The 16,222-nt window shown below is 47.6% G+C and overlaps 1 non-coding gene across 1 annotated transcript; it reads left to right on the plus strand.

Annotated features, from left to right (window-relative positions):
- Nucleotides 1-14,409: 14,409 nt before the first annotated feature.
- Nucleotides 14,410-14,483, plus strand: Trnaa-agc (transfer RNA alanine (anticodon AGC)). The gene has a single exon. It is a non-coding gene; the product is annotated as a tRNA-Ala (tRNA).
- Nucleotides 14,484-16,222: the final 1,739 nt, after the last annotated feature.

A 16,222-nucleotide genomic window follows, 5' to 3' on the forward strand; every position in this document is an offset into this window, starting at 1 on the left:
CTTTTGTCCGACGCGGCGAACCCGCCACCAATGTTCATGGAAGGCTTACTTGTACCACTCCCGAAACCCGCAGGAGGAACACGACTCGACAGTTATCGGCCGATCACGTTACTCAATTCCGACTTCAAGATTTTCACACGCCTTCTAGCAGTGCGACTCAAACATGTCTTACGAGACATTGTTTCCCACGAACAAACATCTTTAGGCGGAGATCGTCATATACAGACAGCCCTCAGTGAATATCGAGATGTGATCGCTGTGGCAACACACTCGAGGCTGCCAGGCGCTTTAATCTCCATCGACTTCAAACAAGCGTTTGACCGCGTCAATCATGCATTCCTGAACGCATTGATGAACCGAATGGCAATTCCCCCGACGTTCACGAAAGTGGTTATGCGGCTCCTTCGTGGAGCAACGTCCAGGCCTCTCGTCAACGGCAGACTTACAGAACCTATACGGATTGAACGCTCAGTACGGCAGGGTTGCCCCTTGTCGACGGTGCTTTATGCCATTGCGATGGAACCACTCATTTGCGGATTACGGCGACGTTTGATAGGTATTCCACTCCGGGATCATATGTTCCGCTGCCGAGCTTACGCGGACGACTTGGCCCTCGTCGTACGTTCAGCGGCCGACGTACAAGCTGCAATGCAGTGGATTACCCGTTACAGTGAAGGGGCAGGGAGCGCTATGAATGTGGCAAAATCATGCGCCATGAAGATCGGCCGTGGCCTTCCCGCAGACAGCGCCGTCCCATTTCAACTGGTAGACACTCTTCGCTGTCTCGGGTTGGTGTACACGCGAGACATTCGCCGCACCTCGGCGATCAATTATCGGGCGCTGCTGCAACGCATCCGGGCCAACATACAAAATCACATTCTACGCCCGCTGAATATGCGCCAGAGAGTCACCTTCGTCAATAACCATCTGGCAACTCGGATACCCCATATAACGCAGATTCTGTCCATCACTGCGACAATGGCGGCCAGATTACAGGCGGCTTTCGGCTATTTCATTTGTTCTGGACACATATTCAAAGTCCAGTATGAAGCTCTCACCTTACCGAAGCGGGATGGTGGCCTCGACCTGGTTAATGTGAGAGCCAGGACTACGGCATTTTACACCAATACTATGCTCCGGTTATGGAAAAGCCAAAATGCTAGTTTTACTGGAATGTTGACGACCGAGCTCGCACCTGTTTCGAGACGCCCACCGACGTCTTTGGCGAACATCCCACCTCCGATGTCACATATCGGCCGTTTCTTTTTGGAGTACAGCTACATATGCACCGAGCTCCCCAGGACCAGGAAGACTACCACCCGCTACATCTACCGCCTTCTCCGAAAGTCTCCACCACGCAGCCCCGCCGAAACACGTCTACCTCAGGTTTCATTGCCTACAGTTTGGAAAACGATCCACCAACCATATCACACCACTGACACCACCTCTATGTGATACCTTCTCGTCAACGGCAAGTATACTACAAGACAGAAACTGCATCGTATTGCACTGGTGGACTCACCCCTGTGCCTCAAATGCAATGTCGAAGATACAGATTTACATCGTTTTGAGTGTGGGCCAGCAGCAGCTGTCTGGACCCTCGTACAGAAGATTGTGGCTTTCTACCTCCGAGTACCACCACATCATGTTTCTCCTACTATAATGATATATCCTGACACGACCTACTTTCCACCGGTTAAGTGGCACGCCGTCACATGGATCAGTGGCATGGCTGTCAACTACCTCTTCCGGGACGACATCGTCGATCCGGTGGACTTCTGCACACGCCTCCAAGTACATCACCACACCCGTCGCCGACATCGACACTATCGGGCCACTTTCGCGAACTATTTACAGAGTATTTTCACCAACCCGCCTCAAAGCTGGAATCTCAACGAACATTGCCAACCAAGACTGGACGATCCCACGTTCCCCTTCAATGGTCAATGATAGAATACATTTTGTTCTGATGGCGCGCCAAAGTGGAGCATGGCGCGGAAAGTATTCCTATTTCATTTCACTTCTCTTTTCTCCTCCTCTTCTAAGTTTTTTCTCCTTATACATGTTTATCCCTTTCACACATAGCTCTCTATCTGCAGCCTATTTGTTTTTCTTTCTCCTGTGCTCCCCCAAAACTAAAACAAAAAAAAAGACTAAAAAAAGAGTTAGCTGCTGATGGTGAGACTGTATACTCCTTTATGTTATTAAAAAAAAAAAGAATAAAAATAGAAGGCCTTTGCGGAAATATAGCTACCTCTTATGTTTTCCATTTTCAAAGGGTATTGCGTTATTTTATGAAGAACGTCGTCTCTTATTTTCATGTTCAAGAGGTTTTTTTATAAATAACAGAAAAAATTATAAAAATACTGAAAAAAAGTAAAAAAATACAAAAAAAAGTTGGTAGAAAAAAAAGTTGGGAGAGAACTCGATCCCGCCACTGCCTAAATAAAAAAATAATAAAAAAATATGGTAGAGCGCTCGCTTAGCGTGCGAGAGGTACTGGGATCGATACCCAGCGCCTCCAGAAGTTTTAACACACCTACATGCGCACCTTACCATGCAAGTGGAATAATTCCCAACCAGCAGAGATGTCTAGGCAGATACAAGCGAACGATTAGCATCCACAATTGGCAAGCCTGCTTTTATTCGTGCGCGGGAAGCACCCTCCTCCCACACCTACACTTAATTTAGAAACAGTACAAATGTTCCGATAAGATTCTGAAGCCTACGTCGGAAAGATCTGCCTTGCGCCGAGTTCACGTAAATCCCGCTGCACGTTCCCATTCTTTGCGTGCAGTCGGCTGCTACTGGTGTTGCTGGTTGTGACTGCTGATAACAGATGCCGTAGCAATCAATTCATGGAGTGAGTTGTATGTTTTGCGATAGTCTGTCTCTGACAAGCAAGCACAGGTGATATAGGTTCGAACACAGGAAGCTTGCAGCCCCTCGCTGCATGCAGACACAGAGCTGCCACACTAGGTGAGCGGCCTAAGCCGTAGGCGAAATGTGCTCATTCGCTTTGGCGCGACGTCGAACTATAAATAAGGCTGTCACTAGCGTGAGCGTCGTGTAAAGTCAGATAAGTCGGCTGCATGGGTGATTGCCAAGTTTGGGGAGCGTTTCGTCGTATGATCAGTGCAATGGAGAAGCGGAAACTTGTTGTGGCCCAGTGTTTTGCAGTTGGATGACAAGATTGGTACACAGTAGTAAAGAGCGAGGCACTGAGTTGGCATGAATAATGGAGTGCACAATGGGGCTCGAGATATGTTTCTTACCTCAGGTGCTGTATGATTGTCGACAAGGAGTGAAACGGACCAATTTGTAACCGCCCTTTCAATTTAAGACGTTAAAAACAGACGGAATTTGCATTCGTAATACCAGAGCATCGAAACTACTTGGAACTCTTGTGTATATGAACGTGTGCGCGCCTTTGTACTCTGGTACCTTCGCCGCTACAAACCAACCAACCATCGTGTCCGTGCACATCAGAGTCGCAAAGAATGGAGAATAGCCAGGCTTGGTCGTGTGTGCAGCCGTAGCTCAGTTGGCAGATCGTTCGCTTAGCGTGTGGAAGATCTTGGGTTCAAGCCCCGGCTCCCATATGTTTTGTGGTCAGTGCATGGTAAGTGTTGGTCGCGGCGAACATAAAGGCACGCAAGAAGTTGCAAAACCAGCGTCACAGACTGATATGATGTATACTGTCATAAGGAGAGCAAGATGTAAGTGTGGGGACCGGCTGTTATCGAGGTGTCATCGAGTGCAGATCTGTCATAGGTATCACGGCCTAACGTCATTGAAGTCTAGAGAGTGGACAACACGTTCGTCTTACTCAGAGCGGTGTCCGAACTCTATTTTCGACGTTATGCGTGCCACTTTCATTGTGGCCAACTACGATTCGATACAGAATGCTCGAAACCTGAAAGACACCCTCACTGATTATAGAGAGTAGTGTTTGTCTGCGGAATAATGGGAGTGCAAGGGTCTGTGACGGTGATATGGCTGTATGTAGCACTATTAGTCAACGGGGGGGTGGGCGCAGTTCAGATGGTAGAGCGCTCGCTTAGCTTGCGAGAGGTACTGGGATCGATACCCAGCGCCTCCAGAATTTTTAACACACCTACATGCGTACCTTACCAGTCTGCCTGCAGCGGCCGTGGCGTGCGGTTGTCTGCGCTCAGCGCTGTGGCTGGCTTGTTTAATTCTGCGGGTAAGTCGCTCGCTAGCAGCGGTTATTCTTGCGTGTGAGGAATGATGTTGATGAATCAGTGATGACACAAGCTATGAGGATAGATACTTTGAAGTTAACTTTCGATAATTCATTTGCTCGACCAACCTCTTTCGAAATCGAGGATTTCATCGAAGACGTGATGACAATTGGGATCGATCAGATTATTGGTATACATTTGTCGATTTTGTCTAGCATAGTTTATATCAAGATGAGAGATGCCGATTTTTGTGACAAAATAGTTGACTCCTTCAGTTCCGGTTTGAAGTTTAAGCATAGTGATGGCAATGTGGGTGTAGTTACTGTTTCCCACGCAGGGCTTGGACTTCGAACAATTCGCATTTTTGAACTACCCTTTGAGGTACCAGCCGATCAGATAAATGTTGCGATATCGCCATATGGCAAAGTTTTGAGTAACTTTGCTGAACGTTGGTCTCCGGCTCATAAATATCCGGTGTTGAATGGCGTCAGGCAGCTTAAAGTAGACTTGCAACGACATATTCCGTCGTACGTCACGGTTTGTGGGTACTGTGCAGTCGTAACGTATGATGGCCAACCTAGGACATGTGCTAGATGTAACTCGACGGGACATGTGCGTGCGGAATGTTTACAGCGTCGTGTAGTTCAACTTCCAACCGGAGAGAGTGTTCGCCCTCCCGCAATGTCAACATTACCGACATCGTACGTGTCGGTTGCTCGCGGTGAGCCGGCAATACAACCGATTCGTGATCCACCTGCCGGACCCAGTCTCGCAGTTAATGTAGCATCACTGGACACTCCAGTCACGTCCGGGATGGCTGTTTCTGAAACCCATGACACTAACAGGACCAGTGATATGGTGGTAGAACAACCCATACAGGGTGCTGAGTTAACGGAGGTGTCCCTGGCTCCTGCTACCATGTCCGAACAAGTGACTGAAACGATGCCGAACTCTGACGCAGTAATACGCGGTAATAGATCTCCGAAGAAAAATAAAAAACGGAGGATGGCTCATCAAGGTGCGGAAGATACAGCACCGAGCTTGCGGGGAAAGGCAAAATTAATCGGCCAGAATTTAAAAGAAGGACCAGCTGACGCTGTCGCCTCGACTTCGCGCTCACGTAACGCACCACGATCTGACAACACCGTGTCGGAGCCGCCCGCGACGTCCGACAGCAGACAAGATGAGATGCCGATTCAGAACACTGAGCCACCGGATACGAATACACCGTTTCCTGAACCAGTAGGCACCCTTTCCTCTCCTAATTGGGCAGACGAGTGTGAAATGAATAAAGATGATGTAGAGATGCAGGAGGAGTCAACACCCGCGACTGGCTCCTTGCCCCATCTCTCAGTAGTTGATGGAAGCAAAGTCCACGTTGCCATGGCTACTCAAACGACCGAAACTGTCAGCGCCTCCAATTGACAGCTAGCTGACGTATCCTACTCCTTTCGTACGGAACATCAATGACCACCTTGCAGGCCTACAAGATCATGACTCTCAATATCAATAAGATGCGTAGCGATTTGAATCTGAAGAACTTACAAGACTTGTTATACGCAGCTGACATATAGCAATGCTTCAGGAAGTGAGTGATATCGAGTTAGACCACATAGCCGGGTATAACGCGTTCATAAACGCTGGCAACGGTTTCGAACTTGGAACAGCATTACTCTTAAAAGAAGGGATCATTGCCAATTGTGAGGCAAAACTTGTGACCGGCAGAGGGATAGCAGTAACTGTCAATAACATCAGACTGGTTAATATTTACGCACCTTCTGGGTCCAGTAATAGGCAACGCCGTGCAGAAATTTTCCGCCACGAGATCCTTCCCCTCTTCGGGACCAACTACACTGATGTCATTTTTGGCGGAGATTTCAATTGTGTGCTTAGTCAAATAGATCAAACTCCGCACTTCAATCGGTGTGTTGAATTAGAACAGATCATTCAAGAACTCCGCTTAACTGACACCTGGACGTCCACGCACGGAATGACAGTGGGTTTTACACATTTTACCAGTCATTCGGCAAGTAGGTTAGATAGAATTTACATATCGTGTAATTTAAAGCAACACCTGCTACAGACCGAAATATGGCCTACTGTATTTTCCGACCATGCTGCCTATATCTGTACCGTCAACATGAAACAACAGGAAACCTACCGGAGTCGAGGGTTATGGAAGTTCAACATTGCACATTTGCAAGATACTGCATGTCGAGAAGCCTTCCTGTCCACTTGGACGGTCTGTGAACCTAAATTCAATTCCTGCAACTCCGCGATCGAGTGGTGGCTCCAATGCGCCAAACCTCAAATTAGGAAAACTTTAATGATTTACTCCCGTCAGAAAAATCAGTGGCACAAACGGACGATGGAATTTTATTTTCAGTGTCTTCGGGAGTTACATAAATTTGACGCGACCGATATCCGCAATTTTGCACAGATCAAAAGAATTCAGGCAAAAATTTTAACGCTGCAACGGAAACAGTTGGAAGGTTTTCAAGTTCGGGCGCGAGTTCCTACGACGGTGCTAGAAGAAGAGGCTGCCATGTATCACATGTTACGTGAAAGTCGACGAGGCCGTCAGAAAATCCTTACACAGATCCGAACCAGCACCGGTGCCATAGTTACTAAACAAAGTGCAATCTTGAGTGCGATTGAAGAGTACTATCGAGACCTGATGTCCAATAAAATAACAGATGATACCGTGTTTGCGGATTTTACGACAAATTTATCACCGAGACTCGGCCCCACAGAGGCAAATCAGCTTATTACAGAGGTGACAGAAGATGAATTAACAGACATTATCCTACGGAGTACGAAAAATAAATCTCCAGGTTCGGACGGCCTACCTGCAGAAGTATATCAAACCTTCTGGCCGCAGATGAAATCGAAGCTACTTGCAATATGTAACGAACTCATGAACCCATGTAACGTTATTCCGCAGGAATTTCGACAGGGAATTGTTGTTTTACTGCCCAAGACCCCGTGCAGTGACTACCCAACAAACTTGAGACCTCTCACGTTGTTAAATAGTGATTATAAACTATTCGCCCGTGTCCTCAGCCAACGGCTCAAAAATGTCATGTCCACAATCACAGGACAGTATCAAACGAGTGTTGGTAGAAATAGATCTATTTACCACACGCTCACGGATTACAGAGATGTGATAGCCGTAGCGGAGGCCTGCAAATTAAAATGCGCCCTCTTAATGATAGACTTTGAAAAAGCATTCGACAGAGTGAGCCACCGATTCCTTTTCCACGTTATGCGAGAATTGGGATTTCCGCACCAGTTCACGCAAGTAATCGATAATATGATCCGTAATAGTACTTCGCGAATCCAAATTAATGGCCGCCTCAGTGGCGCGATTGATATCGCGTGTTCGGTGAGGCAAGGCTGTCCGATGTCGATGGCTCTCTTTGCCATCGCCATAGAACCTCTGCTTGCTACGCTAACTGAACGTTTGCAGGGATTGGAAATCAATAGACAGAAGATTGTGTGCCGTGCGTACGCAGATGATGTCGGCTTTCTTGTCGTGAACGCGCAAGAAGTGAGGTCCTCACTTGAAATACTTCAACGATATGCGGTGGCATCAGGGGCGAAGGTGAACTGGCAAAAATCTGGAATCATGAATATCGGACGGGGAATACATTTCCCCAACCATGCCCGATTACGGGAACTTACCAGTATACAGTGCTTAGGACTTGAGTTTCGCCGGAAGATACAGAATACCATTGCTGTAAATTATAGAGATTTACTTCACAAGGTCAGGGCATGTGTACAACAGCATAGTATGAGGCAACTGAATGCTCTCCAAAAAGTTGAACTGGTCAACACCTATATCGTCTCGAAGATCAACTATGTAGCCAAAGTGTTGCCTCTTCCCAGTGGCATTGCGAATAGAATGCTGTCCGCTCTTGGCCATTTCGTGACCAGAGGCAATATCTTCAAAGTTAAATCTGTTACGTTGACGCTCCTTACTCGGAAGGGCGGATTAAACCTCACTGATGTTTATAAGAAGGCACAGGCGCTCTATCTAAGCAGTATGTATAAGGTGTGGACAAAATCTCCACATTGTCTCACTGCTCACTTGCTCAACGAAATATCACCGGCGGACCTCAACCCCCCGATTGATGTACATCATATTCCACACGACCTTTACCATTTAAAATACTTCCTTTTGGAATATAGTTATGCTCGACAAAGAATTCCGGAGAAGGAAATAACGGTGGTGAAGCAACTGTATAAGACTTTAATCGAGTCCACATCCCGGAATAACATCGAAGAGAAATATCCAGCTCACAATTGGCGGGTCGTTTGGGATAATATTCATTCACGACATTTACCGTCTCACGTGCGAGTGTCTTGGTATCTAACGGTGAACCGTAAAATAGCAACCAATGCCAGGCTCCATTCCATTCATCTGGCCGATTCACCCTTATGCAACATATGCCGGGTACAAGATAGCGAGGAACACAGATTTGTCTGCGAAACAGTGCGAGATGTTTGGACGGTCATAAGACAGTTGTTGGCAAGCATCACTAGAACATGCCCTGCCACCATAACGCCAGCCGACTTCCTCACTCCGGAGGTGGTGTCTTACCCGCAGACCAAACGAAATTCAGTAAACTGGCTTAAAGGCCACACAGTTTACTATCTTTTCAATGTGAACGAAACGAGTAAAGAAGACTTTCTTCTGTATTTAATGATACAGCACCAACGACTGCAGAAGACTAACAGCTATAAAGCTAATTTTGCAAACTTTTTAAGCCACAAAATCATTTCACAGCCAATATAGGATGGAGTGCTTATAGCCCCTTTTCGACATGGTGGATTCCACTCTCCTATCGGCCACCCAGAGTGAAGACAAAAGACGTTAGTGCGGGGACGACTTTACGAGTGTGTCCTCTTGATAATTCGTCGGATTCAGAAAATAACAGCTCGTTTGATGTAGCGCGTTACGTCTCATTGGCGGATGCCTTCCTCGAAACTGTATTTCCTAGTTTGTTTTTTTTATAACAGAAGATACGATAGAGAGAACAACGGTAGAAGAATTTTAATTTATTTTCTTCATCAATTATTAACATGCGAGATGCAATCATGCGGTGCAAAATGCACGGATTTCCCTATTCTCCTGCATAAATATGAAATGGACATAATTAATTTACACTGCGTTTGGAAGCACCATTTCGTCTTCGGATTATTTTCTGTTTTTCTGTTACCGGCGGCGGATCAAGCCGCAGTTTTTTCTTTATTTCGCAGAAGAGGTAGGGTGACAAGGTGACAGTTACGGTGGGAGACATTGTGGCCAGGCCTCGGATTGCACGACCCCTGTCCACTTTGCCTCTCCCTGATTGTTTACCGCATTTTACAAAACAGAAGAAAAAAATGGATCAGAAAAATAAATTAAAAAAGGTGGCTACGATACCTGGCTCTCACACAGGAGGCCCGGGTTCGATTCCCGGTACCGTTATTAAAAAAAAAATGGTAGAGCGCTCGCTTAGCGTGCGAGAGGTACTGGGATCGATACCCAGCGCCTGCAGAATTTTTAACAAACCTACATGCGCACCTTACCATGCAAGTGGAATAATTCCCAACCACCAGAGGTGTCTAGGCAGATACAAGCAAACGATTAGCATCCACAATTGGCAAGCGTGCTTTTATTCGTGCGCAGGAAGCACCCTCCTCCCACAACTACACTTAATTTAGAAACAGTACAATTGTTCCCAAAAGATTCTGAAGCCTACGTCGGAAAGATCTGCCTTGCGCGGAGTTCACATAAATCCCGCTGCACGTTCCCATTCTTTGCGTGCAGTCGGCTGCTACTGGTGATGCTGGTTGTGACTGCTGATAACAGATGCCGTAGCAATCAATTCATGGAGTGAGTTGTATGTTTTGCGATAGTCTGTCTCTGACAAGCAAGCACAGGTGATATAGGTGCGAACACAGGAAGCTTGCAGCCCCTCGCTGCATGCAGACACAGAGCTGCCACACTAGGAGAGCGGCCTAAGCCGTAGGTGAAATGTGCTCATTCGCTTTGGCGCGATGTAGAACAATAAATAAGGCTGTCACTAGCGTGAGCGTCGTGTAAAGTCGGAGAAGTCGGCTGCATGGGTGATTGCCAAGTTTGGGGAGCGTTTCGTAGTATGATCAGTGCAATGGAGAAGCGGAAACTTGTTGTGGCCCAGTGTTTTGCAGTTGGACGACAAAAGTTTTACACAGTAGCAAAGAGCGAGGCCCTGAGTTGGCATGAACAATGGAGAGCACAATGGGGCTCGAGATGTGCTTGTTACCTCAGGTGCTGTGTGATTGACGACAAGGAGTGAAACGAACCAATTTGTGAGCGCCCTTTCAATTTAAGACGTTAAAAACAGACGGAATTTGCATTCGTAATACCAGAGCATCGAAACTACTTGGAACTCTTGTGTATATGAACGTGTCCGCGCCTTTGTACTCTTGTACCTTCGCCGCTACAAACGAACCAACCATCGTGTCCGTGCACATCAGAGTCGCAAAGAATGGAGAATAGCCAGGCTTGGTCGTGTGTGCAGCCGTAGCTCAGTTGGCAGATCGTTCGCTTACCGTGTGGAATGTCTTGGGTTCAAGCCCCGGCTCCTCCATGTTTTGTGGTCAGTGCATTGTAAGTGTTGATCGCGGCAAACATAAAGACACGCAAGAAGTTGCAAAACCAGCGTCACAGACTGATATGATGTATACTGTCATAAGGAGAGCAAGATGTAAGTGTGGGGACCGGCTGTTATCGAGGTGTCATCGAGTGCAGATCTGTCCTAGGTATCACGGCTTAACGTCATTGAAGTCTGGAGAGTGGACAACACGTTCGTCTTACTCAGAACGGTGTCCGAACTCTATTTTCGACGTTATGCGTGCCACTTTCATTGTGGCCAACTACGATTCGATACAGAATGCACGAAACCTGAAAGACTCCCACACTGATACATTGAGAGTAGTGTTTGTCTGCGGAATAATGGGAGTGCAAGGATCTGTGACGTTGATATGGCTGTATGTAGCACTATTAATCAACGAGGGGGTGGGCGTAGCTCAGATGGTAGAGCACTCGCTTAACGTGCAAGAGGTACTGGGATCGATACCCAGCGTCTCCCGAATTTTTAACACACCTACATGCGCACCTTGCCATGCAAGTGGAATAATTCCCAACCAGCAGAGGTGTCCAGGCAGATACAAGGGAACGATTAGCATCCACAATTGGCAAGCGTGCTTTTATTCGTGCGCAGGAAGCACCCTCCTCCCACACATACACTTAATTTAGAAACAGTACAAATGTTCCCATAAGAATCTCTAGCCTACGTCGGAAAGATCTGCGTTGCGCTGAGTTCACGTAAATCCCGCTGCACGTTCCCATTCTTTGCGTGCAGTCGGCTGATACTGGTGTTGCTGGTTGTGACTGCTGATAACAGATGCCGTAGCAAAGAATTCATGGAGTGAGTTGTATGTTTTGCGGTAGTCTGTCTCTGACATGCAAGCACAGGTGATATAGGTGCGTACACAGGAAGCTTGCAGCCCCTCGCTGCATGCAGACACAGAGCAGCCACACTAGGAGAGCGGCCTAAGCCGTAGGCGAAATGTGCTCATTCGCATTGGCGCGACGTCGAACTATAAATAAGGCTGTCACTAGCGTGAGCGTCGTGTAAAGTCGGAAAAGTCGGCTACACGGGTGATTGACAAGTTTGGGGAGCGTTTCGTTGTATGATCAGTGCAATGGAGACGCGGAAACTTGTTGTGGCCCAGTGTTTTGCAGTTGGACGACAAGATTGGTACACAGTAGCAAAGAGCGAGGCACTGAGTTGGCATGAACAATGGAGAGCACAGTGGGGCTCGAGATGTGCTTGTTACCTCAGGTGGTGTGTGATTGTCGACAAGGAGTGAAACGGACCAATTTGTTACCGCCCTTTCAATTTAAGACGTTAAAAACAGACGGAATTTGCATTCGTAATACCAGAGCATCGAAACTACTTGGAACTCTTGTGTATATGAACGTGTCTGCGCCTTTGTACTCTGGTACCTTCGCCGCTACAAACCAACCAACCATCGTGTCCGTGCACAACAGAGTCGCAAAGAATGGAGAATAGCCAGAACTGGTCGTGTGTGCAGCCGTACCTCAGTTGGAAGATCGTTCGCTTAGCGTGTGAAAGGTCTCGGGTTCAAGCCCCGGCTTCTCATGTTTTATTGTCAGTGCATGGTAAGTGTTGGTTGCGGCGAACATAAAGGCACGCAAGAAGTTGCAAAACCAGCGTCACAGATTGATACGATGTATACTGTCATAAGGAGAGCAAGATGTAAGTGTAGGGACCGGCTGTTATCGAGGTGTCATCGAGTGCAGATCTGTCTTAGGTATCACGGCTTAACGTCATTGAAGTCTAGGGAGTGGACATCACGTTCGTCGTACTCGGAGCGGTTTCCGAACTCTATTTTCGACGTTATGCGTGCCACTTTCATTGTGGCCAACTACGATTCGATACAGATTGCACGAAACCTGAAAGACACCCTCACTGATACATAGAGAGTGGTGTTTGTCTGCGGAATAATGGGAGTGCAAGGGTCTGTGACGTTGATATGGCTGTATGTAGCACTATTAGTCAACGAGGGGGTGGGCGTAGCTCAGATGGTAGAGCACTCGCTTAACGTGCAAGAGGTACTGGGATCGATACCCAGCGTCTCCCGAATTTTTAACACACCTACATGCGCACCTTGCCATGCAAGTGGAATAATTCCCAACCAGCAGAGGTGTCTAGGCAGATACAAGCGAACGATTAGCATCCACAATTGGCAAGCGTGCTTTTATTCGTGCGCAGGAAGCACCCTCCTGCCACACCTACACTTAATTTTGAAACAGTACAAATGTTCCCGTACGATTCTGAAGCCTACGTCGGAAAGATCTGCCTTGCGCCGAGTTCACGTAAATCCCGCTGCACGTTCCCATTCTTTGGGTGCAGTCGGCTGATACTGGTGTTGCTGGTTGTGACTGCTGATAACAGATGCCGTAGCAATCAATTCATGGAGTGAGTTGTATGTTTTGCGATAGTCTGTCTCTGACAAGCAAGCACAGGTGATATACGTGCGAACACAGGAAGCTTGCAGCCCCTCGCTGCATGCAGACACAGAGCAGCCATTCTAGGAGAGCGGCCTAAGACGTAGGCGAAATGTGCTCATTCGCTTTGGCGCGATGTCGAAATATAAATACGGCAGTCACTAGCGTGAGCGTCGTGTAAAGACGGAAAAGTTTGCTGCATGGGAGATTGCCAAGTTTGGGGAGCGTTTCGTAGTATGATCAGTGCAATGGAGACTCGGAAACTTGTTGTGGCCCATTGTTATGCAGTTGGACGACAGGAGTTTTACACAGTAGCAAAGAGCGAGGCCCTGAGTTGGCATGAACAATGGAGAGCACAATGGGGCTCGAGATGTGCTTGTTACCTCAGGTGCTGTGTGATTGTCGACAAGGAGTGAAACGGACAAATTTGTGAGCACCCTTTCAATTTAAGACGTTAAAAACAGACGGAATTTGCATTCGTAATAGCAGAGCATCGAAACTACTTGGAACTCTTGTTTATATGAACGTGTCAGCGCCTTTGTACTCTGGTACCTTCACCGCTACAAACCAACCAACCATCGTGTCCGTGCACATCAGAGTCGGAAAGAATGGAGAATAGCCAGGTTTGGACATGTGTGCAGCCGTAGCTCAGTTGGCAGATCGTTCGCTTAGCGTGTGAAAGGTCTCGGGTTCAAGCCCCGGCTCCTCCATGCTTTGTGCTCAGTGCATGGTAAGTGTTGGTCGCGGCGAACATAAAGGCACGCAAGAAGTTGCAAAACCACCGTCACAGACTGATATGATGTATACTGACATAAGGAGAGCAAGATGTAAGTGTGGGGACCGGCTGTTATCGAGGTGTCATCGAGCGCAGATCTATCTTAGGTAACACGGCTTAACGTCATTGAAGCCTAGTGAGTGGACAACATGTTCGTCTTACTCAGAGCGGTGTCCGAACTCTATTTTCGACGTTATGCGTGCCACTTTCATTGTGGCCAACTACGATTCGATACAGAATGCACGAAACCTTAAAGACACCGTCACTGATACATAGAGAGTAGTGTTTGTCTGCGGAATAATGGGAGTGCAAGGGTCTGTGACGTTGATATGGCTGTATGTAGCATTATTAGTCAACGGGGGGGTGGGCGTAGCTCAGATGGTAGAGCGCTCGCTTAGCGTGCGAGAGGTACTGGGATCGATACCCAGCGCCTCCAGAGTTTTTAACACACCTACATGAGCACCTTGCCATGCAAGTGGAATAATTCCCAACCAGCAGAGGTGTCTAGGCAGATACAAGCGAACGATTAGCATCCACAATTGGCAAGCGTGCTTTTATTCGTGTACAGGAAGCACCCTCCTACCACACCTACACCTAATTTAGAAACAGTACAAATGTTCCCATAAGATTCTCAAGCCTACGTCGGAAAGATCGGCCTTGCACCGAGTCACGTAAATCCCGCTGCACGTTCCCATTCTTTGGGTGCAGTCGGCTGCTACTGGTGTTGCTGGTTGTGACTGCTGATAACAGATGCCGTAGCAAACAATTCATGGAGTGAGTTGTATGTTTTGCGATAGTCTGTCTCTGACAAGCAAGCACAGGTGATATAGGTGCGAACACAGGAAGCTTGCAGCCCCTCGCTGCATGCAGACACAGAGCAACCACACTAGGAGAGCGGCCTAAGCCGTAGGCGAAATGTGCTCATACGCTTTGGCGAGACGTCGAACTATAAATAAGGCTGTCACTAGCGTGAGCGTTGCGTAAAGTCTGAAAAGTCGGCTGCATGGGTGGTTTCCAAGTTTGGGGAGCGTTTCGTAGTATGATCAGTGCAATGGAAACGCGGAAACTTGTTGTGGCCCAGTGTTTTGCAGTTGGACGACAAGAGTTTTACACAGTAGCAAAGAGCGAGGCACTGAGTTGGCATGAACAATGGAGAGCACAATGGGGCACGAGATGTGCTTGTTACCTCAGGTGGTTTGTGATTGACGACAAGGAGTGAAACGGACCAATTTGTTGCCGCCCTTTCAATTTAAGACGTTAAAAACAGACGGAATTTGCATTCGTAGTAGCAGAGCGTCGAAACTACTTGGAACTCTTGTGTATATGAACGTGTCCGCGCCTTTGTACTCTGGTACCTTCGCCGCTACAAACCAGCCAACCATCGTGTCCGTGCACATCAGAGTCGCAAAGAATGGAGAATAGCCAGGCTTGGTCGTGTGTGCACCCGTAGCTCAGTTGGGGGGGGGGGGGGGGGGGTGCGGGTGTAGCTCAGATGGTAGAGCGCTCGCTTAGTATGCGAGAGGTACTGCCTCCAGAATTTTAGTCGAGGCGCGGCCGTCGTGCAGGTCGGACGTGCCTGGAGCGTTGTTTACGTGCTCAGCTGCGGCCTGCGGTGCGGCACGTGGTGAGTCGAGAGCCGTTGCGGCGCGCAAACATCTTGTTTGTAACGAATAGGACCTAACATGGATCACCCAGAGCGGAAAGATACTTTGAATTTTATGTTTGATGGAAGTTTTTCTCGACCGAAATATTACGAAGTCGAACGATTTCTCGATGAAGACGTAAAATTGCCTCCCACCGATATCATTGGTATCCATTTGTCTATTGTCAGTAGCACAGTTTATATCAAATTGCGTGACCCAGAATTGTGCGACAAAATCATCGATTCATGTGGCGGTACCTATAAATTTCGACACAGTGACGGGAATGTTTTAGAGGTGACTGTTGTCCACGCTGGTCTTGGTATTCGTACCGTCAGGATTTTCGAGCTGCCTTTTGAAATCTCGGCTGAACAAATTAATGCTTCTATTAAGTCCTACGGCAAAATTATCAGTAACATTGCCGAAAAGTGGGCCCCGTTCCATAAGTACCCTGTTTTGAACGGTGTGCGGCAAATTAAGATCGAATTGCAACGGCATATTCCGTCCTACCTAACGATTTGTGGATATAGGGCGA

The sequence above is a fragment of the Schistocerca gregaria genome, chromosome 10 (assembly GCF_023897955.1).
Source record: "Schistocerca gregaria isolate iqSchGreg1 chromosome 10, iqSchGreg1.2, whole genome shotgun sequence".
Lineage (NCBI taxonomy): Eukaryota > Metazoa > Arthropoda > Insecta > Orthoptera > Acrididae > Schistocerca > Schistocerca gregaria.